General features: G+C 54.5%; 11 non-coding genes across 11 annotated transcripts; all 11 read left to right on the plus strand.

Annotated features, from left to right (window-relative positions):
• The first annotated feature begins 1,185 nt into the window (after positions 1-1,185).
• LOC137778479 (small nucleolar RNA SNORD116) lies at positions 1,186-1,277 on the plus strand. Its single transcript, XR_011076902.1, has one exon. It is a non-coding gene; the product is annotated as a small nucleolar RNA SNORD116 (small nucleolar RNA).
• A 2,408-nt stretch (positions 1,278-3,685) lies between these two features.
• Positions 3,686-3,777, plus strand: LOC137752923 (small nucleolar RNA SNORD116). Its single transcript, XR_011071324.1, has one exon. It is a non-coding gene; the product is annotated as a small nucleolar RNA SNORD116 (small nucleolar RNA).
• Positions 3,778-6,235: 2,458 nt separating this feature from the next.
• On the plus strand, positions 6,236-6,327 carry LOC137752003 (small nucleolar RNA SNORD116). The gene has a single exon (XR_011071020.1). It is a non-coding gene; the product is annotated as a small nucleolar RNA SNORD116 (small nucleolar RNA).
• Positions 6,328-6,716: 389 nt separating this feature from the next.
• On the plus strand, positions 6,717-6,808 carry LOC137778487 (small nucleolar RNA SNORD116). The gene has a single exon (XR_011076904.1). It is a non-coding gene; the product is annotated as a small nucleolar RNA SNORD116 (small nucleolar RNA).
• Positions 6,809-9,216: 2,408 nt separating this feature from the next.
• LOC137752929 (small nucleolar RNA SNORD116) lies at positions 9,217-9,308 on the plus strand. The gene has a single exon (XR_011071325.1). It is a non-coding gene; the product is annotated as a small nucleolar RNA SNORD116 (small nucleolar RNA).
• A 2,458-nt stretch (positions 9,309-11,766) lies between these two features.
• LOC137752011 (small nucleolar RNA SNORD116) lies at positions 11,767-11,858 on the plus strand. Its single transcript, XR_011071022.1, has one exon. It is a non-coding gene; the product is annotated as a small nucleolar RNA SNORD116 (small nucleolar RNA).
• Positions 11,859-12,247: 389 nt separating this feature from the next.
• On the plus strand, positions 12,248-12,339 carry LOC137778491 (small nucleolar RNA SNORD116). Its single transcript, XR_011076905.1, has one exon. It is a non-coding gene; the product is annotated as a small nucleolar RNA SNORD116 (small nucleolar RNA).
• Positions 12,340-14,747: 2,408 nt separating this feature from the next.
• LOC137752937 (small nucleolar RNA SNORD116) lies at positions 14,748-14,839 on the plus strand. The gene has a single exon (XR_011071326.1). It is a non-coding gene; the product is annotated as a small nucleolar RNA SNORD116 (small nucleolar RNA).
• A 2,939-nt stretch (positions 14,840-17,778) lies between these two features.
• LOC137778496 (small nucleolar RNA SNORD116) lies at positions 17,779-17,870 on the plus strand. The gene has a single exon (XR_011076906.1). It is a non-coding gene; the product is annotated as a small nucleolar RNA SNORD116 (small nucleolar RNA).
• Positions 17,871-20,278: 2,408 nt separating this feature from the next.
• On the plus strand, positions 20,279-20,370 carry LOC137752943 (small nucleolar RNA SNORD116). The gene has a single exon (XR_011071327.1). It is a non-coding gene; the product is annotated as a small nucleolar RNA SNORD116 (small nucleolar RNA).
• Positions 20,371-23,309: 2,939 nt separating this feature from the next.
• LOC137778498 (small nucleolar RNA SNORD116) lies at positions 23,310-23,401 on the plus strand. The gene has a single exon (XR_011076915.1). It is a non-coding gene; the product is annotated as a small nucleolar RNA SNORD116 (small nucleolar RNA).
• The last annotated feature ends 733 nt before the right edge of the window (positions 23,402-24,134 follow it).

Here is a 24,134-nt window from a genome sequence, read left to right on the forward strand (position 1 = left end):
ACATCCCTATGCTGTGTCGGTGGGGAGGCGGCTCAGGCGGGGAAGTTCAAGGCCCATACCAGGGGTTTGATGGACGGCCGTGCTCTTTGTGTTGATGCCCGTGCACTCTGAAGGCATCTGTGCCATGATGCATTCACGTTTGGCTGTGGACACACAGACATGATGGGCTGCAAATGAAATGTTGAGGGGAGATATAGCACACATCGCAGCGCACTTCGCTGGGCGGTATCACCCTTTGCCTCTGTGCCCCCGTTCACTTTTCTCAAACATCCCTGTGTTCTGTCACACTGAGGCAGGTGGTGGAGTGCCCGGGAACAAACACCTGCAGCAGCATGAGGCCCTCTGTATAGTCCATGAAACCTGGCGAAGTGAGGACAGTGCGGCAAGTTGAGGCAAGTCGAGGCAAAAGAGTCTCAGAGTGATTTTGGCGTGAAGTACTTGAGGATCCTCGTAGGAACCTTGTGGTAGTGAGTGGAAATTCTTTGCAGAAACCTAGATGTTTGGCCACGGGGACTTGTGCCCTGAGACTACACCCTCACCTTCTTGGCTCTTCCAGTGGCACCCCAGATCCGATGCCATGATCCTTAGCTCCATTGGCAGCCCCGTGGGTCGGCTCTGGCCGCTCCTGACTGCTGACATGTTTGAGATCGTTGGCTGCCCTGCGGTGTAGCCTGCAACTTTCAACGTGCAGCCTTTGAGCATGTGGATTGCTGATGACTCCGAAAAATGCACTGCTTTGAACTCTGAACCAATGAATGGGTCTCAGGTTTCTCCGCGGTCATGTCACTGACAGTCCCGGGGGTGAAAATACAATGGGCCAGGGCAAGTTACCCAGTTCCTGCAAGGGTTTGCCCTGCCAGTTTGGGCATTGGAATATCTCCAATGCCAATAGCTTTCTGTACGACCCAAGGGCATCGCCTCTGGCTTGACAAGGTTCGTGGTAGAAACCTTGTGGGGGTAAACGGAACTTCTTTGAAGAAACCTGGATGTTTGGCCACGGGGACTTGTGCGGCGAGACTACCCCATCACATTCCGGGCTCTTCCTGGGGAACCCGAGCTCCAATGCCCTGAGACTTGGGTGCACTTTCTGCCCCGTGGCTCGAGTCTGGCCGCTCCCTACTGCTGAGAGGTTTTAGCTTGCTGACAATCCGCGACTTTGCACGTCCAGCCTTTGAGCAGCTGCGTGGATCGATGATGACTCCCATAAATGCATTCCTTCAAAATCTAAACAAAATGAATGAGCAATACCTACCATCTTCTCATCCTAACTGAGGTCCAGCACGTGGCTCCCAAAGGAAAATTAGGGAGAGGTCCATGTCGCATTTGCTACTGTGGGCGTGTGCAGCAACATTGTTCAAGTTGAGGGTGGCGGGCTTCTCGTGCAGAAAGAGCCATGTGGAAAGGAGCCTGGGATGTCCATCTACATGGGAAGGCTAAGGACAACTTGATGTCTCTGGGCACCTGAGTCTAGCCAAAACTGCTATACCCTGCCGCGGTCTGTATGCAGGTATGAAAAGAAGCGTGAGTCACTGGTACTCCTCTGGCTTCCCCTCGAGATCTACAGGCCACCCTCGAGCTCAGGTCGTTGCCTTGTTCCCGCAAGGAAGCAGAAGTCTCTGCACTCAGGGTCAGAGAAGGAGTCCTGGCCAGGCCAGGCTTCTATGTCATGTTCAGCTTGGGAGGTGGGATGTAGTTTACATTTGCCCTGATGGTCAGGGCAAATCAAATGGGCCACCGTCCCACAGATTTGGGCGACGCTGCTGGCTCCTCCTTGGGTTGTGTCCTGCTTGTGTGTTGTGTGTGGAGAGGTTGGAAAATGCCTTAGGCAATTCCAGGGGATATCAAGCTACTTAGGTGAGGGGTGGATTCGTCTGGATCCTGGTGGGGAGAGGAAGGCAAGGCGAGTGGGAAATACACGTGAGAGTGTTGGCTAAGCCCACAGGCTTACTGTTGGGTGGATAGATGTTCGGTGGACATAGGGTTCCCGGAACTCATTTGGGATATCTTCAGGAGCATTTGGAGTCCCGTGTAGGAAAGGAACACAGGTGCACATTCATGGACCATCCCAAACTTTTCCTCTCCTTTCTCAATGTGCTTCACGGCGGGTCCTTGTTCCACTGAATGGTGCCTTCACAGCACAGTATGGTGTCTTCTCACTGGGCCCGATTTGGAGCTGTTGGGATGTTTTGTCCCTGTGTGGCCTCCTTGCCCCTATGTTGAGGATGTTAAGGTGTTCCTTCGGACAGCCCAGCGTCATTGCTATGCCCAGTCGGCATAGCATTCCCTGAGGTTTGGAGCTCTCCCCGGAGGTCTTGGGGCCCAACCATGCAGAAAGAAGCGAGTTGGCTGCCATGGAAATGCTACAGGTTTAAGGGCTGGAGTGAATGTGTGCTGCAGGGGTCATTTTGTCCTGCCGCCTTCTGGTGCTGCGAGCCTGTGATCTCCAGCATGCATGGCTTCAAGCCAGAGAAGTCATGCCGGTTCAAGGGTCCAGGATGTTGGAGGCGTTCCCTCATTGCACGGCTGTGGGTGACAGGTTGGTTCTGGAGGACCTGGGTCTCATGGTTTCTCCAAGGTCTAGTCCTTGAAGGGAAGAAAGACAATGTGCAAGGTGGTACGATAAGATACCCAGTTGCTGCAAGGGTTTGCCCCGCCACTTTGGGCATTGGAATGGCTCCCTTGCCATTAGCTTTGGTTGCGGTCCTAAGAAGTTCCTCTGGCTTGGCAGGAGACCAGGAAGTATGCCTGCTGGTGAGTCTCCCTTGATCAGTCCAGGGGTACCTCAGGTGCCCTTTGTCACGGGTCCCTACGAGCCGCTTTTGATGGAGGTCGTCATATTCGGCCAAGGGCCCTTCCCTTGTGGAAGATCTCTCGCCTTGAGGGTGTGTCCACTGTGTGGAATCATAAGTGCCAAGGGCGTGTTTGTTGCCAAAGAGGGCACTTGCTCTTAGGCTGAGGGGGCCCAGTTGTCCTGAGGGTGTCTCAGGGGATCAGGAAGACATCGTTTTGCTGTGATGCGGGGCAGATTGCTCAGGAGAGGAATTTCAGGGCCCGAGACCAGGGTTTTGCTGGCCGGCGGCGCTCTTTGTCCTGATGGCCGCATGCTCTGAAGGCGCCTGTGCCACGATGCTTTCACGTTTGGGTGCGTACACACAGGCAAGACAGACAGCAAATGAAATGTTGAGGAGAGATAGAACACACATCACTGGGTGGTATCGACCTGTCCCTCGCTGCGCCCGTGCACCCTCCTCAAGCCTGCGTGTGTTCTCTCACCCGAGCCAGGTGGAATGCCAGGGAAAGAATGCTAGCAGCAGCCTGGGGCCATCCATATAATCCCTCATACCCGTTGAAAGGAGGACGGCGTGGCAAGGCGAGGCCAGGCGAAGGAGTCTCGGATGGGTCCTGGCGTGCATTCCATGAGGATCCTGCTTTAACCCTTGTTGCGGTAAGGGACACTTCTTTCCTTAACCTAAAGGTTTGGCGACGGGAACGTGTGCACCGGGGCTACACCCTCACCTTCTGGTAATTTCTCGGGGAACACGAGCTTTGATGCCCTGAGAACTGGCTGCATTTCCTGACTCATGGCTCGGCTCTGGCCACTTCTGTACGCTGATATGATTCAGCTCGCTGGCCGTCCCATGGTGGAATCTGCAACTTTGCATGTCCAACGTTTGAGCCCGAGTTTGGATCGATGATGACTCCCACAAATGCATTCCTTGGAAATCTGAACAAAATGAGTGAAAAATCCCTACCGTCTCCTCTTTGGAACTGAGGTCCAGCACGTGGCTCCCAAAAGGAAAGTAGGGAGAGGTTCACATTGCATTTGCGGCTGTGGGTGTCCACAGCCACGTTGTTCAAGTTGAGGGTTGTGGTCATCTCATGGGGAGAAGAGCCATTGGGAAAGGAGCCTGGGATGCCAATGCAGGTGGGAAGGCTTGGGACAGCTTGCCGTCTCTTTGTTCCTTGGTCTAGCCAGGACTGCTGTCCCCTGTCACGGTTCAGCATGCAGGTAGGAGAGGAAGCGTGCGCCATTGCTGGTTCTGCCACCTGCGCTTGTGTTCTACAGGCTGCCCCCACCTGCTGGTCATTGCCGTGTGGCCTCAAAGAAACAGAAGTCTGTAGGCTCAGGGTCAGAACAGGATTCCAGGCCTAGGCCAGGCTTCTTTGTCATGTTCTGCTTGGGAGACCATATGCAATTTAGGTTTCTCCTGATGAGGGGAGAAATCAAATGGGCCAGTGTTCCTGGGAGTTTAGGCAATCTGATGGCTCCTCCTCGGGTTGTGTCCTGCTTGTGTGTGCTGTGTGAAGGGGCTGGAAAATGCCTTAGTCAAGCTTGGTCACGGCAAGCTTCCTTGGTGAGGGGTGGCTCTGGCATCTTGCCGTGACACGTTGGGATCCCGGTGGAGAGAGAGTAAGGCAAGGCGAGTGAAAGAGACACGTGAGATTGCTGACTAAGCCCACAGGTTTATTGGTGGGTGGATAGATCGACGGTGGCCATGGGGTCCCCGGAACACATTTGGGATTCCCTCAGGAGCATCTGGAGGCACGTGTAGGGAGAGAATACGGGAGCACCTTTGTGGACTGTCCCGCCTCTTTCCTCTCCTTGGTCGATTTGCTTCATGGCGGGTCCTTGTCCAGCGAAAGGTTGCCTTCATGGCACAGTATGGTGTCTTCTCATGGGGGCCGATTTAGAGGCCTTGGGGTGTTTTGTCCCTGTCTGGCCACGTTCCCCCTGTGTTGAAGATGTGAAGGTGTTCCTGAGGACAGCCAAGCATCATTTCTATACTCGGCCCACATAACGTTCCCTGAGGATTGGAACTCTACTAGGAGGACATTGGGCGCAACCATGCAGAAACAAGGGAGTCGGTTGCCAAGGAAAGGCTACAGTGTTAAGGGCAGGAGAGGATGTGTGGTGTGGGTGTCATTTTTCCTGCCACCCGCTGGTGCGTCGAGACTGTGGTATCCGGCGAGCCTGGCCACAGGCCAGACAAATCATACCGGTTCAAGTATCTGGGCTGTTGTCTGGGTTCTCTCGTTGCATGGCTGTGGGTAACAAGTTGCTTGTAGAGTACCTGGGCCTCACGGTTTCCCCAATGTCACGTCACTGATGGGCCCAGAGTGTGAAAGTGCCAGACACCACTGCAAGTTACACCATTGCTGCAAGGGTTTCCCCGCCGCGTTGAGCATCGGAATGGTTCCCGTGCCATTAGCTTTGTGTGTGGGCTAAGGGTAGGTTGCCAGTCTTGGCAGCAGGCCAGGAAGTATGGCTACAGGTGAATCTCCATTATTCAGTCCAGGAGTTCCTCTGGTGCGTTTTGTCACCGGTCCCTACAAGCTGCTTTTGTTGGAGGTCGTGACATTTGGCCAAGGGTCGTTCCCTTGTGGAAGATCTCAGGGACCACATTTCCCCTTGAGGCTGAGTCCATTGTGTGGAAGCGTATGCGCCAGGAGTGGTTTGGTTCCCCAGAGGGCAGTGGCTCTTACGCTGAGTAATCCCATTTCCCCTGAGGGTGTCTCAGCGGTTCAGGATGACATCCCTATGCTGTGTCGGTGGGGAGGCGGCTCAGGCGGGGAAGTTCAAGGCCCATACCAGGGGTTTGATGGACGGCCGTGCTCTTTGTGTTGATGCCCGTGCACTCTGAAGGCATCTGTGCCATGATGCATTCACGTTTGGCTGTGGACACACAGACATGATGGGCTGCAAATGAAATGTTGAGGTGAGATATAGCGCACATCGCAGCGCACTTCGCTGGGCGGTATCACCCTTTGCCTCTGTGCCCCCGTTCACTTTTCGCAAACATCCCTGTGTTCTGTCACACAGAGGCAGGTGGTGGAGTGCCCGGGAACAAACACCTGCAGCAGCATGGGGCCCTCTGTATAGTCCATGAAACCTGGCGAAGTGAGGACAGTGCGGCAAGTTGAGGCAAGTCGAGGCAAAAGAGTCTCAGAGTGATTTTGGCGTGAAGTACTTGAGGATCCTCGTAGGAACCTTGTGGTGGTGAGTGGAAATTCTTTGCAGAAACCTAGATGTTTGGCCACGTGGACTTGTGCCCTGAGACTACACCCTCACCTTCTTGGCTCCTCCAGTGGCACCCCAGATCCGATGCCATGATCCTTAGCTCCATTGGCAGCCCCGTGGGTCGGCTCTGGCCGCTCCTGACTGCTGACATGATTGAGATCGTTGGCTGCCCTGCGGTGGAGCCTGCAACTTTGAACGTGCAGCCTTTGAGCAGGTGGATTGATGATGACTCCCATAAATGCACTGCTTGGAACTCTGAACCAATGAATGGGTCTCAGGTTTCTCCGCGGTCATGTCACTGACAGTCCCGGGGGCGAAAATACAATGCGCCAGGGCAAGTTACCCAGTTGCTGCAAGGGTTTGCCCTGCCAGTTTGGGCATTGGAATATCTCCAATGCCAATAGCTTTCTGTACGACCCAAGGGCATCGCCTCTGGCTTGACAAGGTTCGTGGTAGAAACCTTGTGGGGGTAAACGGAACTTCTTTGAAGAAACCTAGATGTTTGGCCACGGGGACTTGTGCGGCGAGACTACCCCGTCACATTCCGGGCTCTTCCTGGGGAACCCGAGCTCCAATGCCCTGAGACTTGGGTGCACTTTCTGCCCCGTGGCTCGAGTCTGGCCGCTCCCTACTGCTGAGAGGTTTTAGCTTGCTGACAATCCGCGACTTTGCACGTCCAGCCTTTGAGCAGCTGCGTGGATCGATGATGACTCCCATAAATGCATTCCTTCAAAATCTAAACAAAATGAATGAGCAATACCTACCATCTTCTCATCCTAACTGAGGTCCAGCACGTGGCTCCCAAAGGAAAATTAGGGAGAGGTCCATGTCGCATTTGCTACTGTGGGCGTGTGCAGCAACATTGTTCAAGTTGAGGGTGGCGGGCTTCTCGTGCAGAAAGAGCCATGTGGAAAGGAGCCTGGGATGTCCATCTACATGGGAAGGCTAAGGACAACTTGATGTCTCTGGGCACCTGAGTCTAGCCAAAACTGCTATATCCTGCCGCGGTCTGTATGCAGGTATGAAAGGAAGCGTGAGCCACTGGTACTCCTCTGGCTTCCCCTCGAGATCTACAGGCCACCCTCGAGCTCAGGTCGTTGCCTTGTTCCCGCAAGGAAGCAGAAGTCTCTGCACTCAGGGTCAGAGAAGGAGTCCTGGCCAGGCCAGGCTTCTATGTCATGTTCAGCTTGGGAGGTGGGATGTAGTTTACATTTGCCCTGATGGTCAGGGCAAATCAAATGGGCCACCGTCCCACAGATTTGGGCGACGCTGCTGGCTCCTCCTTGGGTTGTGTCCTGCTTGTGTGTTGTGTGTGGAGAGGTTGGAAAATGCCTTAGGCAATTCCAGGGGATATCAAGCTACTTAGGTGAGGGGTGGATTCGTCTGGATCCTGGTGGAGAGAGGAAGGCAAGGCGAGTGGGAAATACACGTGAGAGTGTTGGCTAAGCCCACAGGCTTACTGTTGGGTGGATAGATGTTCGGTGGACATAGGGTTCCCAGAACTCTTTTGGGATATCTTCAGGAGCATTTGGAGTCCCGTGTAGGGAAGGAACACAGGTGCACATTCATGGACCATCCCAACCTTTTCCTCTCCTTTCTCAATGTGCTTCACGGCGGGTCCTTGTTCCACTGAATGGTGCCTTCACGGCACAGTATGGTGTCTTCTCACTGGGCCCGATTTGGAGCCGTTGGGATGTTTTGTCCCTGTGTGGCCTCCTTGCCCCTATGTTGAGGATGTTAAGGTGTTCCTTCGGACAGCCCAGCGTCATTGCTATGCCCAGTCGGCATAGCATTCCCTGAGGTTTGGAGCTCTTCCCGGAGGTCTTTGGGCCCAACCATGCAGAAAGAAGCGAGTTGGCTGCCAAGGAAATGCTACAGGTTTAAGGGCTGGAGTGAATGTGTGCTGCAGGGGTCATTTTGTCCTGCCGCCTTCTGGTGCTGCGAGCCTGTGATCTCCAGCATGCATGGCTTCAAGCCAGAGAAGTCATGCCGGTTCAAGGGTCCAGGATGTCGGAGGCGTTCCCTCATTGCACGGCTGTGGGTGACACGTTGGTTCTGGAGGACCAGGGTCTCATGGTTTCTCCAAGGTCTAGTCCTTGAAGGGAAGAAAGACAATGTGCAAGGTGGTACAATAAGATACCCAGTTGCTGCAAGGGTTTGCCCCGCCACTTTGGGCATTGGAATGGCTCCCTTGCCATTAGCTTTGGTTGCGGTCCTAAGAAGTTCCTCTGGCTTGGCAGGAGACCAGGAAGTATGCCTGCTGGTGAGTCTCCCTTGATCAGTCCAGGGGTTCCTCAGGTGCCCTTTGTCACGGGTCCCTACGAGCCGCTTTTGATGGAGGTCGTCATATTCGGCCAAGGGCCCTTCCCTTGTGGAAGATCTCTCGCCTTGAGGGTGTGTCCACTGTGTGGAATCATAAGTGCCAAGGGCGTGTTTGTTGCCAAAGAGGGCACTTGCTCTTAGGCTGAGGGGGCCCAGTTGTCCTGAGGGTGTCTCAGGGGATCAGGAAGACATCGTTTTGCTGTGATGCGGGGCAGATTGCTCAGGAGAGGAATTTCAGGGCCCGAGACCAGGGTGTTGTTGGCCGGCGGCGCTCTTTGTCCTGATGGCCGCATGCTCTGAAGGCGCCTGTGCCACGATGCTTTCACGTTTGGGTGCGTACACACAGGCAAGACGGACAGCAAATGAAATGTTGAGGAGAGATAGAACACACATCACTGGGTGGTATCGACCTGTCCCTCGCTGCGCCCGTGCACCCTCCTCAAGCCTGCGTGTGTTCTCTCACCCGAGCCAGGTGGAATGCCAGGGAAAGAATGCTAGCAGCAGCCTGGGGCCATCCGTATAATCCCTGATACCCGTTGAAAGGAGGACGGCGTGGCAAGGCGAGGCCAGGCGAAGGAGTCTCGGATGGGTCCTGGCGTGCATTCCATGAGGATCCTGCTTTAACCCTTGTTGCGGTAAGGGACACTTCTTTGCTTAACCTAAAGGTTTGGCGACGGGAACGTGTGCACCGGGGCTACACCCTCACCTTCTGGTAATTTCTCGGGGAACACGAGCTTTCATGCCCTGAGAACTGGCTGCATTTCCTGAACCATGGCTCGGCTCTGGCCACTTCTGTACGCTGATATGATTCAGCTCGCTGGCCGTCCCATGGTGGAATCTGCAACTTTGCATGTCCAACGTTTGAGCCCGAGTTTGGATCGATGATGACTCCCACAAATGCATTCCTTGGAAATCTGAACAAAATGAGTGAAAAATCCCTACCGTCTCCTCTTTGGAACTGAGGTCCAGCACGTGGCTCCCAAAAGGAAAGTAGGGAGAGGTTCACATTGCATTTGCGGCTGTGGGTGTCCACAGCCACGTTGTTCAAGTTGAGGGTTGTGGTCATCTCATGGGGAGAAGAGCCATTGGGAAAGGAGCCTGGGATGCCAATGCAGGTGGGAAGGCTTGGGACAGCTTGCCGTCTCTTTGTTCCTTGGTCTAGCCAGGACTGCTGTCCCCTGTCACGGTTCAGCATGCAGGTAGGAGAGGAAGCGTGCGCCATTGCTGGTTCTGCCAGCTGCGCTTGTGTTCTACAGGCTGCCCCCACCTGCTGGTCATTGCCGTGTGGCCAAAAAGAAACAGAAGTCTGTAGGCTCAGGGTCAGAACAGGATTCCAGGCCTAGGCCAGGCTTCTTTGTCATGTTCTGCTTGGGAGACCATATGCAATTTAGGTTTCTCCTGATGAGGGGAGAAATCAAATGGGCCAGTGTTCCTGGGAGTTTAGGCAATCTGATGGCTCCTCCTCGGGTTGTGTCCTGCTTGTGTGTGCTGTGAGAAGGGGCTGGAAAATGCCTTAGTCAAGCTTGGTCACGGCAAGCTTCCTTGGTGAGGGGTGGCTCTGGCATCTTGCCGTGACACGTTGGGATCCCGGTGGAGAGAGAGTAAGGCAAGGCGAGTGAAAGAGACACGTGAGATTGCTGACTAAGCCCACAGGTTTATTGGTGGGTGGATAGATCGACGGTGGCCATGGGGTCCCCGGAACACATTTGGGATTCCCTCAGGAGCATCTGGAGGCACGTGTAGGGAGAGAATACGGGAGCACCTTTGTGGACTGTCCCGCCTCTTTCCTCTCCTTGGTCGATTTGCTTCATGGCGGGTCCTTGTCCAGCGAAAGGTTGCCTTCATGGCACAGTATGGTGTCTTCTCATGGGGGCCGATTTGGAGGCCTTGGGGTGTTTTGTCCCTGTCTGGCCACGTTCCCCCTGTGTTGAAGATGTGAAGGTGTTCCTGAGGACAGCCAAGCATCATTTCTATACTCGGCCCACATAGAGTTCCCTGAGGATTGGAGCTCTACTAGGAGGTCATTGGGCGCAACCATGCAGAAACAAGGGAGTCGGTTGCCAAGGAAAGGCTACAGTTTTAAGGGCAGGAGAGGATGTGTGGTGTGGGTGTCATTTTTCCTGCCACCCGCTGGTGCGTCGAGACTGTGGTATCCGGCGAGCCTGGCCACAGGCCAGACAAATCATACCGGTTCAAGTATCTGGGCTGTTGTCTGGGTTCTCTCGTTGCATGGCTGTGGGTAACAAGTTGCTTGTAGAGTACCTGGGCCTCACGGTTTCCCCAATGTCACGTCACTGATGGGCCCAGAGTGTGAAAGTGCCAGACACCACTGCAAGTTACACCATTGCTGCAAGGGTTTCCCCGCCGCGTTGAGCATCGGAATGGTTCCCGTGCCATTAGCTTTGTGTGTGGGCTAAGGGTAGGTTGCCAGTCTTGGCAGCAGGCCAGGAAGTATGGCTACAGGTGAATCTCCATTATTCAGTCCAGGAGTTCCTCTGGTGCGTTTTGTCACCGGTCCCTACAAGCTGCTTTTGTTGGAGGTCGTGACATTTGGCCAAGGGTCGTTCCCTTGTGGAAGATCTCAGGGACCACATTTCCCCTTGAGGCTGAGTCCATTGTGTGGAAGCGTATGCGCCAGGAGTGGTTTGGTTCCCCAGAGGGCAGTGGCTCTTACGCTGAGTAATCCCATTTCCCCTGAGGGTGTCTCGGCGGTTCAGGATGACATCCCTATGCTGTGTCGGTGGGGAGGCGGCTCAGGCGGGGAAGTTCAAGGCCCATACCAGGGGTTTGATGGACGGCCGTGCTCTTTGTGTTGATGCCCGTGCACTCTGAAGGCATCTGTGCCATGATGCATTCACGTTTGGCTGTGGACACACAGACATGATGGGCTGCAAATGAAATGTTGAGGTGAGATATAGCGCACATCGCAGCGCACTTCGCTGGGCGGTATCACCCTTTGCCTCTGTGCCCCCGTTCACTTTTCGCAAACATCCCTGTGTTCTGTCACACTGAGGCAGGTGGTGGAGTGCCCGGGAACAAACACCTGCAGCAGCATGGGGCCCTCTGTATAGTCCATGAAACCTGGCGAAGTGAGGACAGTGCGGCAAGTTGAGGCAAGTCGAGGCAAAAGAGTCTCAGAGTGATTTTGGCGTGAAGTACTTGAGGATCCTCGTAGGAACCTTGTGGTGGTGAGTGGAAATTCTTTGCAGAAACCTAGATGTTTGGCCACGTGGACTTGTGCCCTGAGACTACACCCTCACCTTCTTGGCTCCTCCAGTGGCACCCCAGATCCGATGCCATGATCCTTAGCTCCATTGGCAGCCCCGTGGGTCGGCTCTGGCCGCTCCTGACTGCTGACATGATTGAGATCGTTGGCTGCCCTGCGGTGGAGCCTGCAACTTTGAACGTGCAGCCTTTGAGCAGGTGGATTGATGATGACTCCCATAAATGCACTGCTTGGAACTCTGAACCAATGAATGGGTCTCAGGTTTCTCCGCGGTCATGTCACTGACAGTCCCGGGGGCGAAAATACAATGCGCCAGGGCAAGTTACCCAGTTGCTGCAAGGGTTTGCCCTGCCAGTTTGGGCATTGGAATATCTCCAATGCCAATAGCTTTCTGTACGACCCAAGGGCATCGCCTCTGGCTTGACAAGGTTCGTGGTAGAAACCTTGTGGGGGTAAACGGAACTTCTTTGAAGAAACCTAGATGTTTGGCCACGGGGACTTGTGCGGCGAGACTACCCCGTCACATTCCGGGCTCTTCCTGGGGAACCCGAGCTCCAATGCCCTGAGACTTGGGTGCACTTTCTGCCCCGTGGCTCGAGTCTGGCCGCTCCCTACTGCTGAGAGGTTTTAGCTTGCTGACAATCCGCGACTTTGCACGTCCAGCCTTTGAGCAGCTGCGTGGATCGATGATGACTCCCATAAATGCATTCCTTCAAAATCTAAACAAAATGAATGAGCAATACCTACCATCTTCTCATCCTAACTGAGGTCCAGCACGTGGCTCCCAAAGGAAAATTAGGGAGAGGTCCATGTCGCATTTGCTACTGTGGGCGTGTGCAGCAACATTGTTCAAGTTGAGGGTGGCGGGCTTCTCGTGCAGAAAGAGCCATGTGGAAAGGAGCCTGGGATGTCCATCTACATGGGAAGGCTAAGGACAACTTGATGTCTCTGGGCACCTGAGTCTAGCCAAAACTGCTATATCCTGCCGCGGTCTGTATGCGGGTATGAAAGGAAGCGTGAGCCACTGGTACTCCTCTGGCTTCCCCTCGAGATCTACAGGCCACCCTCGAGCTCAGGTCGTTGCCTTGTTCCCGCAAGGAAGCAGAAGTCTCTGCACTCAGGGTCAGAGAAGGAGTCCTGGCCAGGCCAGGCTTCTATGTCATGTTCAGCTTGGGAGGTGGGATGTAGTTTACATTTGCCCTGATGGTCAGGGCAAATCAAATGGGCCACCGTCCCACAGATTTGGGCGACGCTGCTGGCTCCTCCTTGGGTTGTGTCCTGCTTGTGTGTTGTGTGTGGAGAGGTTGGAAAATGCCTTAGGCAATTCCAGGGGATATCAAGCTACTTAGGTGAGGGGTGGATTCGTCTGGATCCTGGTGGAGAGAGGAAGGCAAGGCGAGTGGGAAATACACGTGAGAGTGTTGGCTAAGCCCACAGGCTTACTGTTGGGTGGATAGATGTTCGGTGGACATAGGGTTCCCAGAACTCTTTTGGGATATCTTCAGGAGCATTTGGAGTCCCGTGTAGGGAAGGAACACAGGTGCACATTCATGGACCATCCCAACCTTTTCCTCTCCTTTCTCAATGTGCTTCACGGCGGGTCCTTGTTCCACTGAATGGTGCCTTCACGGCACAGTATGGTGTCTTCTCACTGGGCCCGATTTGGAGCCGTTGGGATGTTTTGTCCCTGTGTGGCCTCCTTGCCCCTATGTTGAGGATGTTAAGGTGTTCCTTCGGACAGCCCAGCGTCATTGCTATGCCCAGTCGGCATAGCATTCCCTGAGGTTTGGAGCTCTTCCCGGAGGTCTTTGGGCCCAACCATGCAGAAAGAAGCGAGTTGGCTGCCAAGGAAATGCTACAGGTTTAAGGGCTGGAGTGAATGTGTGCTGCAGGGGTCATTTTGTCCTGCCGCCTTCTGGTGCTGCGAGCCTGTGATCTCCAGCATGCATGGCTTCAAGCCAGAGAAGTCATGCCGGTTCAAGGGTCCAGGATGTCGGAGGCGTTCCCTCATTGCACGGCTGTGGGTGACACGTTGGTTCTGGAGGACCAGGGTCTCATGGTTTCTCCAAGGTCTAGTCCTTGAAGGGAAGAAAGACAATGTGCAAGGTGGTACAATAAGATACCCAGTTGCTGCAAGGGTTTGCCCCGCCACTTTGGGCATTGGAATGGCTCCCTTGCCATTAGCTTTGGTTGCGGTCCTAAGAAGTTCCTCTGGCTTGGCAGGAGACCAGGAAGTATGCCTGCTGGTGAGTCTCCCTTGATCAGTCCAGGGGTTCCTCAGGTGCCCTTTGTCACGGGTCCCTACGAGCCGCTTTTGATGGAGGTCGTCATATTCGGCCAAGGGCCCTTCCCTTGTGGAAGATCTCTCGCCTTGAGGGTGTGTCCACTGTGTGGAATCATAAGTGCCAAGGGCGTGTTTGTTGCCAAAGAGGGCACTTGCTCTTAGGCTGAGGGGGCCCAGTTGTCCTGAGGGTGTCTCAGGGGATCAGGAAGACATCGTTTTGCTGTGATGCGGGGCAGATTGCTCAGGAGAGGAATTTCAGGGCCCGAGACCAGGGTGTTGTTGGCCGGCGGCGCTCTTTGTCCTGATGGCCGCATGCTCTGAAGGCGCCTGTGCCACGATGCTTTCACGTTTGGGTGCGTACACACAGGCAAGACGGACAGCAAATGAAATGTTGAGGAGAGATAGAACACACATCACTGGGTGGTATCGACCTGTCCCTCGCTGCGCCCGTGCACCCTCCTCAAGCCTGCGTGTGTTCTCTCACCCGAGCCAGGTGGAATGCCAGGGAAAGAATGCTAGCAGCAGCCTGGGGCCATCCGTATAATCCCTGATACCCGTTGAAAGGAGGACGGCGTGGCAAGGCGAGGCCAGGCGAAGGAGTCTCGGATGGGTCCTGGCGTGCATTCCATGAGGATCCTGCTTTAACCCTTGTTGCGGTAAGGGACACTTCTTTGCTTAACCTAAAGGTTTGGCGACGGGAACGTGTGCACCGGGGCTACACCCTCACCTTCTGGTAATTTCTCGGGGAACACGAGCTTTCATGCCCTGAGAACTGGCTGCATTTCCTGAACCATGGCTCGGCTCTGGCCACTTCTGTACGCTGATATGATTCAGCTCGCTGGCCGTCCCATGGTGGAATCTGCAACTTTGCATGTCCAACGTTTGAGCCCGAGTTTGGATCGATGATGACTCCCACAAATGCATTCCTTGGAAATCTGAACAAAATGAGTGAAAAATCCCTACCGTCTCCTCTTTGGAACTGAGGTCCAGCACGTGGCTCCCAAAAGGAAAGTAGGGAGAGGTTCACATTGCATTTGCGGCTGTGGGTGTCCACAGCCACGTTGTTCAAGTTGAGGGTTGTGGTCATCTCATGGGGAGAAGAGCCATTGGGAAAGGAGCCTGGGATGCCAATGCAGGTGGGAAGGCTTGGGACAGCTTGCCGTCTCTTTGTTCCTTGGTCTAGCCAGGACTGCTGTCCCCTGTCACGGTTCAGCATGCAGGTAGGAGAGGAAGCGTGCGCCATTGCTGGTTCTGCCAGCTGCGCTTGTGTTCTACAGGCTGCCCCCACCTGCTGGTCATTGCCGTGTGGCCAAAAAGAAACAGAAGTCTGTAGGCTCAGGGTCAGAACAGGATTCCAGGCCTAGGCCAGGCTTCTTTGTCATGTTCTGCTTGGGAGACCATATGCAATTTAGGTTTCTCCTGATGAGGGGAGAAATCAAATGGGCCAGTGTTCCTGGGAGTTTAGGCAATCTGATGGCTCCTCCTCGGGTTGTGTCCTGCTTGTGTGTGCTGTGAGAAGGGGCTGGAAAATGCCTTAGTCAAGCTTGGTCACGGCAAGCTTCCTTGGTGAGGGGTGGCTCTGGCATCTTGCCGTGACACGTTGGGATCCCGGTGGAGAGAGAGTAAGGCAAGGCGAGTGAAAGAGACACGTGAGATTGCTGACTAAGCCCACAGGTTTATTGGTGGGTGGATAGATCGACGGTGGCCATGGGGTCCCCGGAACACATTTGGGATTCCCTCAGGAGCATCTGGAGGCACGTGTAGGGAGAGAATACGGGAGCACCTTTGTGGACTGTCCCGCCTCTTTCCTCTCCTTGGTCGATTTGCTTCATGGCGGGTCCTTGTCCAGCGAAAGGTTGCCTTCATGGCACAGTATGGTGTCTTCTCATGGGGGCCGATTTGGAGGCCTTGGGGTGTTTTGTCCCTGTCTGGCCACGTTCCCCCTGTGTTGAAGATGTGAAGGTGTTCCTGAGGACAGCCAAGCATCATTTCTATACTCGGCCCACATAGAGTTCCCTGAGGATTGGAGCTCTACTAGGAGGTCATTGGGCGCAACCATGCAGAAACAAGGGAGTCGGTTGCCAAGGAAAGGCTACAGTTTTAAGGGCAGGAGAGGATGTGTGGTGTGGGTGTCATTTTTCCTGCCACCCGCTGGTGCGTCGAGACTGTGGTATCCGGCGAGCCTGGCCACAGGCCAGACAAATCATACCGGTTCAAGTATCTGGGCTGTTGTCTGGGTTCTCTCGTTGCATGGCTGTGGGTAACAAGTTGCTTGTAGAGTACCTGGGCCTCACGGTTTCCCCAATGTCACGTCACTGATGGGCCCAGAGTGTGAAAGTGCCAGACACCACTGCAAGTTACACCATTGCTGCAAGGGTTTCCCCGCCGCGTTGAGCATCGGAATGGTTCCCGTGCCATTAGCTTTGTGTGTGGGCTAAGGGTAGGTTGCCAGTCTTGGCAGCAGGCCAGGAAGTATGGCTACAGGTGAATCTCCATTATTCAGTCCAGGAGTTCCTCTGGTGCGTTTTGTCACCGGTCCCTACAAGCTGCTTTTGTTGGAGGTCGTGACATTTGGCCAAGGGTCGTTCCCTTGTGGAAGATCTCAGGGACCACATTTCCCCTTGAGGCTGAGTCCATTGTGTGGAAGCGTATGCGCCAGGAGTGGTTTGGTTCCCCAGAGGGCAGTGGCTCTTACGCTGAGTAATCCCATTTCCCCTGAGGGTGTCTCGGCGGTTCAGGATGACATCCCTATGCTGTGTCGGTGGGGAGGCGGCTCAGGCGGGGAAGTTCAAGGCCCATACCAGGGGTTTGATGGACGGCCGTGCTCTTTGTGTTGATGCCCGTGCACTCTGAAGGCATCTGTGCCATGATGCATTCACGTTTGGCTGTGGACACACAGACATGATGGGCTGCAAATGAAATGTTGAGGGGAGATATAGCACACATCGCAGCGCACTTCGCTGGGCGGTATCACCCTTTGCCTCTGTGCCCCCGTTCACTTTTCTCAAACATCCCTGTGTTCTGTCACACTGAGGCAGGTGGTGGAGTGCCCGGGAACAAACACCTGCAGCAGCATGGGGCCCTCTGTATAGTCCATGAAACCTGGCGAAGTGAGGACAGTGCGGCAAGTTGAGGCAAGTCGAGGCAAAAGAGTCTCAGAGTGATTTTGGCGTGAAGTACTTGAGGATCCTCGTAGGAACCTTGTGGTAGTGAGTGGAAATTCTTTGCAGAAACCTAGATGTTTGGCCACGGGGACTTGTGCCCTGAGACTACACCCTCACCTTCTTGGCTCTTCCAGTGGCACCCCAGATCCGATGCCATGATCCTTAGCTCCATTGGCAGCCCCGTGGGTCGGCTCTGGCCGCTCCTGACTGCTGACATGTTTGAGATCGTTGGCTGCCCTGCGGTGGAGCCTGCAACTTTCAACGTGCAGCCTTTGAGCATGTGGATTGCTGATGACTCCGAAAAATGCACTGCTTTGAACTCTGAACCAATGAATGGGTCTCAGGTTTCTCCGCGGTCATGTCACTGACAGTCCCGGGGGTGAAAATACAATGGGCCAGGGCAAGTTACCCAGTTCCTGCAAGGGTTTGCCCTGCCAGTTTGGGCATTGGAATATCTCCAATGCCAATAGCTTTCTGTACGACCCAAGGGCATCGCCTCTGGCTTGACAAGGTTCGTGGTAGAAACCTTGTGGGGGTAAACGGAACTTCTTTGAAGAAACCTGGATGTTTGGCCACGGGGACTTGTGCGGCGAGACCACCCCATCACATTCCGGGCTCTTCCTGGGGAACCCGAGCTCCAATGCCCTGAGACTTGGGTGCACTTTCTGCCCCGTGGCTCGAGTCTGGCCGCTCCCTACTGCTGAGAGGTTTTAGCTTGCTGACAATCCGCGACTTTGCACGTCCAGCCTTTGAGCAGCTGCGTGGATCGATGATGACTCCCATAAATGCATTCCTTCAAAATCTAAACAAAATGAATGAGCAATACCTACCATCTTCTCATCCTAACTGAGGTCCAGCACGTGGCTCCCAAAGGAAAATTAGGGAGAGGTCCATGTCGCATTTGCTACTGTGGGCGTGTGCAGCAACATTGTTCAAGTTGAGGGTGGCGGGCTTCTCGTGCAGAAAGAGCCATGTGGAAAGGAGCCTGGGATGTCCATCTACATGGGAAGGCTAAGGACAACTTGATGTCTCTGGGCACCTGAGTCTAGCCAAAACTGCTATACCCTGCCGCGGTCTGTATGCAGGTATGAAAAGAAGCGTGAGTCACTGGTACTCCTCTGGCTTCCCCTCGAGATCTACAGGCCACCCTCGAGCTCAGGTCGTTGCCTTGTTCCCGCAAGGAAGCAGAAGTCTCTGCACTCAGGGTCAGAGAAGGAGTCCTGGCCAGGCCAGGCTTCTATGTCATGTTCAGCTTGGGAGGTGGGATGTAGTTTACATTTGCCCTGATGGTCAGGGCAAATCAAATGGGCCACCGTCCCACAGATTTGGGCGACGCTGCTGGCTCCTCCTTGGGTTGTGTCCTGCTTGTGTGTTGTGTGTGGAGAGGTTGGAAAATGCCTTAGGCAATTCCAGGGGATATCAAGCTACTTAGGTGAGGGGTGGATTCGTCTGGATCCTGGTGGGGAGAGGAAGGCAAGGCGAGTGGGAAATACACGTGAGAGTGTTGGCTAAGCCCACAGGCTTACTGTTGGGTGGATAGATGTTCGGTGGACATAGGGTTCCCGGAACTCATTTGGGATATCTTCAGGAGCATTTGGAGTCCCGTGTAGGAAAGGAACACAGGTGCACATTCATGGACCATCCCAAACTTTTCCTCTCCTTTCTCAATGTGCTTCACGGCGGGTCCTTGTTCCACTGAATGGTGCCTTCACAGCACAGTATGGTGTCTTCTCACTGGGCCCGATTTGGAGCTGTTGGGATGTTTTGTCCCTGTGTGGCCTCCTTGCCCCTATGTTGAGGATGTTAAGGTGTTCCTTCGGACAGCCCAGCGTCATTGCTATGCCCAGTCGGCATAGCATTCCCTGAGGTTTGGAGCTCTCCCCGGAGGTCTTGGGGCCCAACCATGCAGAAAGAAGCGAGTTGGCTGCCATGGAAATGCTACAGGTTTAAGGGCTGGAGTGAATGTGTGCTGCAGGGGTCATTTTGTCCTGCCGCCTTCTGGTGCTGCGAGCCTGTGATCTCCAGCATGCATGGCTTCAAGCCAGAGAAGTCATGCCGGTTCAAGGGTCCAGGATGTTGGAGGCGTTCCCTCATTGCACGGCTGTGGGTGACAGGTTGGTTCTGGAGGACCTGGGTCTCATGGTTTCTCCAAGGTCTAGTCCTTGAAGGGAAGAAAGACAATGTGCAAGGTGGTACGATAAGATACCCAGTTGCTGCAAGGGTTTGCCCCGCCACTTTGGGCATTGGAATGGCTCCCTTGCCATTAGCTTTGGTTGCGGTCCTAAGAAGTTCCTCTGGCTTGGCAGGAGACCAGGAAGTATGCCTGCTGGTGAGTCTCCCTTGATCAGTCCAGGGGTACCTCAGGTGCCCTTTGTCACGGGTCCCTACGAGCCGCTTTTGATGGAGGTCGTCATATTCGGCCAAGGGCCCTTCCCTTGTGGAAGATCTCTCGCCTTGAGGGTGTGTCCACTGTGTGGAATCATAAGTGCCAAGGGCGTGTTTGTTGCCAAAGAGGGCACTTGCTCTTAGGCTGAGGGGGCCCAGTTGTCCTGAGGGTGTCTCAGGGGATCAGGAAGACATCGTTTTGCTGTGATGCGGGGCAGATTGCTCAGGAGAGGAATTTCAGGGCCCGAGACCAGGGTTTTGTTGGCCGGCGGCGCTCTTTGTCCTGATGGCCGCATGCTCTGAAGGCGCCTGTGCCACGATGCTTTCACGTTTGGGTGCGTACACACAGGCAAGACGGACAGCAAATGAAATGTTGAGGAGAGATAGAACACACATCACTGGGTGGTATCGACCTGTCCCTCGCTGCGCCCGTGCACCCTCCTCAAGCCTGCGTGTGTTCTCTCACCCGAGCCAGGTGGAATGCCAGGGAAAGAATGCTAGCAGCAGCCTGGGGCCATCCATATAATCCCTGATACCCGTTGAAAGGAGGACGGCGTGGCAAGGCGAGGCCAGGCGAAGGAGTCTCGGATGGGTCCTGGCGTGCATTCCATGAGGATCCTGCTTTAACCCTTGTTGCGGTAAGGGACACTTCTTTGCTTAACCTAAAGGTTTGGCGACGGGAACGTGTGCACCGGGGCTACACCCTCACCTTCTGGTAATTTCTCGGGGAACACGAGCTTTGATGCCCTGAGAACTGGCTGCATTTCCTGACTCATGGCTCGGCTCTGGCCACTTCTGTACGCTGATATGATTCAGCTCGCTGGCCGTCCCATGGTGGAATCTGCAACTTTGCATGTCCAACGTTTGAGCCCGAGTTTGGATCGATGATGACTCCCACAAATGCATTCCTTGGAAATCTGAACAAAATGAGTGAAAAATCCCTACCGTCTCCTCTTTGGAACTGAGGTCCAGCACGTGGCTCCCAAAAGGAAAGTAGGGAGAGGTTCACATTGCATTTGCGGCTGTGGGTGTCCACAGCCACGTTGTTCAAGTTGAGGGTTGTGGTCATCTCATGGGGAGAAGAGCCATTGGGAAAGGAGCCTGGGATGCCAATGCAGGTGGGAAGGCTTGGGACAGCTTGCCGTCTCTTTGTTCCTTGGTCTAGCCAGGACTGCTGTCCCCTGTCACGGTTCAGCATGCAGGTAGGAGAGGAAGCGTGCGCCATTGCTGGTTCTGCCAGCTGCGCTTGTGTTCTACAGGCTGCCCCCACCTGCTGGTCATTGCCGTGTGGCCTCAAAGAAACAGAAGTCTGTAGGCTCAGGGTCAGAACAGGATTCCAGGCCTAGGCCAGGCTTCTTTGTCATGTTCTGCTTGGGAGACCATATGCAATTTAGGTTTCTCCTGATGAGGGGAGAAATCAAATGGGCCAGTGTTCCTGGGAGTTTAGGCAATCTGATGGCTCCTCCTCGGGTTGTGTCCTGCTTGTGTGTGCTGTGTGAAGGGGCTGGAAAATGCCTTAGTCAAGCTTGGTCACGGCAAGCTTCCTTGGTGAGGGGTGGCTCTGGCATCTTGCCGTGACACGTTGGGATCCCGGTGGAGAGAGAGTAAGGCAAGGCGAGTAAAAGAGACACGTGAGATTGCTGACTAAGCCCACAGGTTTATTGGTGGGTGGATAGATCGACGGTGGCCATGGGGTCCCCGGAACACATTTGGGATTCCCTCAGGAGCATCTGGAGGCACGTGTAGGGAGAGAATACGGGAGCACCTTTGTGGACTGTCCCGCCTCTTTCCTCTCCTTGGTCGATTTGCTTCATGGCGGGTCCTTGTCCAGCGAAAGGTTGCCTTCATGGCACAGTATGGTGTCTTCTCATGGGGGCCGATTTAGAGGCCTTGGGGTGTTTTGTCCCTGTCTGGCCACGTTCCCCCTGTGTTGAAGATGTGAAGGTGTTCCTGAGGACAGCCAAGCATCATTTCTATACTCGGCCCACATAGCGTTCCCTGAGGATTGGAACTCTACTAGGAGGACATTGGGCGCAACCATGCAGAAACAAGGGAGTCGGTTGCCAAGGAAAGGCTACAGTTTTAAGGGCAGGAGAGGATGTGTGGTGTGGGTGTCATTTTTCCTGCCACCCGCTGGTGCGTCGAGACTGTGGTATCCGGCGAGCCTGGCCACAGGCCAGACAAATCATACCGGTTCAAGTGTCTAGGCTGTTGTCTGGGTTCTCTCGTTGCATGGCTGTGGGTAACAAGTTGCTTGTAGAGTACCTGGGCCTCACGGTTTCCCCAATGTCACGTCACTGATGGGCCCAGAGTGTGAAAGTGCCAGACACCACTGCAAGTTACACCATTGCTGCCAGGGTTTCCCCGCCGCGTTGAGCATCGGAATGGTTCCCGTGCCATTAGCTTTGTGTGTGGGCTAAGGGTAGGTTGCCAGACTTGGCAGCAGGCCAGGAAGTATGGCTACAGGTGAATCTCCATTATTCAGTCCAGGAGTTCCTCTGGTGCGTTTTGTCACCGGTCCCTACAAGCTGCTTTTGTTGGAGGTCGTGACATTTGGCCAAGGGTCGTTCCCTTGTGGAAGATCTCAGGGACCACATCTCCCCTTGAGGCTGAGTCCATTGTGTGGAAGCGTATGCGCCAGGAGGGGTTTGGTTCCCCAGAGGGCAGTGGCTCTTACGCTGAGTAATCCCATTTCCCCTGAGGGTGTCTCAGCGGTTCAGGATGACATCCCTATGCTGTGTCGGTGGGGAGGCGGCTCAGGCGGGGAAGTTCAAGGCCCATACCAGGGGTTTGATGGACGGCCGTGCTCTTTGTGTTGATGCCCGTGCACTCTGAAGGCATCTGTGCCATGATGCATTCACGTTTGGCTGTGGACACACAGACATGATGGGCTGCAAATGAAATGTTGAGGGGAGATATAGCACACATCGCAGCGCACTTCGCTGGGCGGTATCACCCTTTGCCTCTGTGCCCCCGTTCACTTTTCTCAAACATCCCTGTGTTCTGTCACACTGAGGCAGGTGGTGGAGTGTCCGGGAACAAACACCTGCAGCAGCATGGGGCCCTCTGTATAGTCCATGAAAACTGGCGAAGTGAGGACAGTGCGGCAAGTTGAGGCAACTCGAGGCAAAAGAGTCTCAGAGTGATTTTGGCGTGAAGTACTTGAGGATCCTCGTAGGAACCTTGTGGTGGTGAGTGGAAATTCTTTGCAGAAACCTAGATGTTTGGCCATGGGGACTTGTGCCCTGAGACTACACCCTCACCTTCTTGGCTCTTCCAGTGGCACCCCAGATCCGATGCCATGATCCTTAGCTCCATTGGCAGCCCCGTGGGTCGGCTCTGGCCGCTCCTGACTGCTGACATGTTTGAGATCGTTGGCTGCCCTGCGGTGTAGCCTGCAACTTTCAACGTGCAGCCTTTGAGCATGTGGATTGCTGATGACTCCGAAAAATGCACTGCTTTGAACTCTGAACCAATGAATGGGTCTCAGGTTTCTCCGCGGTCATGTCACTGACAGTCCCGGGGGTGAAAATACAATGGGCCAGGGCAAGTTACCCAGTTCCTGCAAGGGTTTGCCCTGCCAGTTTGGGCATTGGAATATCTCCAATGCCAATAGCTTTCTGTACGACCCAAGGGCATCGCCTCTGGCTTGACAAGGTTCGTGGTAGAAACCTTGTGGGGGTAAACGGAACTTCTTTGAAGAAACCTGGATGTTTGGCCACGGGGACTTGTGCGGCGAGACTACCCCATCACATTCCGGGCTCTTCCTGGGGAACCCGAGCTCCAATGCCCTGAGACTTGGGTGCACTTTCTGCCCCGTGGCTCGAGTCTGGCCGCTCCCTACTGCTGAGAGGTTTTAGCTTGCTGACAATCCGCGACTTTGCACGTCCAGCCTTTGAGCAGCTGCGTGGATCGATGATGACTCCCATAAATGCATTCCTTCAAAATCTAAACAAAATGAATGAGCAATACCTACCATCTTCTCATCCTAACTGAGGTCCAGCACGTGGCTCCCAAAGGAAAATTAGGGAGAGGTCCATGTCGCATTTGCTACTGTGGGCGTGTGCAGCAACATTGTTCAAGTTGAGGGTGGCGGGCTTCTCGTGCAGAAAGAGCCATGTGGAAAGGAGCCTGGGATGTCCATCTACATGGGAAGGCTAAGGACAACTTGATGTCTCTGGGCACCTGAGTCTAGCCAAAACTGCTATACCCTGCCGCGGTCTGTATGCAGGTATGAAAAGAAGCGTGAGTCACTGGTACTCCTCTGGCTTCCCCTCGAGATCTACAGGCCACCCTCGAGCTCAGGTCGTTGCCTTGTTCCCGCAAGGAAGCAGAAGTCTCTGCACTCAGGGTCAGAGAAGGAGTCCTGGCCAGGCCAGGCTTCTATGTCATGTTCAGCTTGGGAGGTGGGATGTAGTTTACATTTGCCCTGATGGTCAGGGCAAATCAAATGGGCCACCGTCCCACAGATTTGGGCGACGCTGCTGGCTCCTCCTTGGGTTGTGTCCTGCTTGTGTGTTGTGTGTGGAGAGGTTGGAAAATGCCTTAGGCAATTCCAGGGGATATCAAGCTACTTAGGTGAGGGGTGGATTCGTCTGGATCCTGGTGGGGAGAGGAAGGCAAGGCGAGTGGGAAATACACGTGAGAGTGTTGGCTAAGCCCACAGGCTTACTGTTGGGTGGATAGATGTTCGGTGGACATAGGGTTCCCGGAACTCATTTGGGATATCTTCAG

This window comes from Eschrichtius robustus, chromosome 1 (genome assembly GCF_028021215.1).
Source record: "Eschrichtius robustus isolate mEscRob2 chromosome 1, mEscRob2.pri, whole genome shotgun sequence".
Lineage (NCBI taxonomy): Eukaryota > Metazoa > Chordata > Mammalia > Artiodactyla > Eschrichtiidae > Eschrichtius > Eschrichtius robustus.